The sequence below is a fragment of the Sciurus carolinensis genome, chromosome 12 (genome assembly GCF_902686445.1).
Source record: "Sciurus carolinensis chromosome 12, mSciCar1.2, whole genome shotgun sequence".
NCBI classification, from domain to species: domain Eukaryota; kingdom Metazoa; phylum Chordata; class Mammalia; order Rodentia; family Sciuridae; genus Sciurus; species Sciurus carolinensis.
In genome coordinates this window covers 66,956,370-66,957,967 of record NC_062224.1, presented here as the reverse complement: position 1 = coordinate 66,957,967, position 1,598 = coordinate 66,956,370, and positions in this window count along the sequence as shown.

Sequence of the window (1,598 nt, the reverse complement as noted above, 5' to 3'; positions counted from 1 at the left end):
TGAATCTCACAATTTCATCTTTTAACCTACCTCTTCCTCCTCAGGCATTTCTGGAAACCCTCATGCTTTCTACTTTTTCTTTCTTTTTTTTATTGCACTTATCATCCTCTCATAATCTATATAATTTACCTACTGATGTTTATTGTCTGTCTCTCCCTACAAGGATCTCAGCTTATGAGGGCAGGAGTTTTTATTATATATTTTAAAGGTATAGCCCAAGTGCCAAAAGCACTTCCCAGCATATAGAAGGTTATTAATAAATACTCTTTGTGTCAAAAGACAAAAATTACAATGAATTTAGATTAAAGATGTAACCAGCTTTAACTTTTGATTCTAGAATTAGACAATACCTCATTCAATAAAAATAGAATGAATGTTCCAATGAGTTGAACATATGAGGTTGGTTTTTGTGTTAGTCAGCTTTCCACTCCTGCGACAAAATACTTGAGAAAATCAACTTAAAAAGGAAAGATTTATTTTGGCTCAAAGTTTCAGAAGCTTTTGTTCATCAGTACACATGATGTACTATACTGCCTGGCCCCATTACTTTGGGCCTGTGACAGTACAGCACATCATGGAAGGAACACATATCAGAGAAAGGCTGATTTTATGGCACCTGGGAAGCAAAAAGAGAGTGAGGACGGGGCTGGAGCCCCAATGTCCCCTCCAAGGACATGCCCCCAGTGACCTGAGTTCTTCCTAGAAGGCCCCACCTCCTAAAGGTTCTACCACCTCCAAATTGTGCCACTAGTTGGTGACCAATTCTTTAGCATTTGGGCCTTTGTGGGACATTTAAAATCAAACATTTAAGATTTAGTAACTTTACGGACAGAAAGGGCTAAAGAAAGCAAAAACAGCAAAAACAGATTGGTCATTTCAAAGTTACTTTCTACTTATGGTTAAAACAGAGAGCTTATCATTATGCTGATTTAGGATGACTGTATTCTTATTTTTAAAGAAAACTAGCCCTTTTCAAAGTTCAGTTGATTACATGGCACTTGATACAAGTGACTCCATTCTGGCAAAAATAAAATAAAATAAACTTTGTGTAACAAAGTTAAAAATTTGACAATTTCTCCCCTTTGGTCATATTTTCACTTAGATGAGACAGCAGGTGATAAAGATTAAGTTGATAAACTGTATAGACTATAGGTGATAAAGTGATACCAAAAAAAAAAGAAAAATTAAAAGGGTTAAAGGGGGCTAAGAGTGCCCGTGGAGGATGTGGAGGCTTTAAGATGAAGTGTAAGATCTGAGCAGACCTGTAGGAAGTAAGGGCATTAGTCATCGGAGAAGGGGAGGGTCATTTAGCATGTCAGATGGCTACATGCAGACAATTAGGACGGTTTGAGAAGACACAGTACACCAGAAAGACTACAATTATGACTATCAGGAGGATAATGCCAAGAATTGAGAGCATGTTCCACAGAGTCCCCATGAACCAAACCAACTAAATTCAAATGATCAGAGAATGAACTAGATGTGAAATCTACTTATTTTACTCAAGCAGTCTGTTGGCTATTTTTTTTCCCCAACTGAGTCTATTTATCCATGTGCAACAAGAAGTGTTAGCAATGGCACAGACTTCTCCCTGCTCA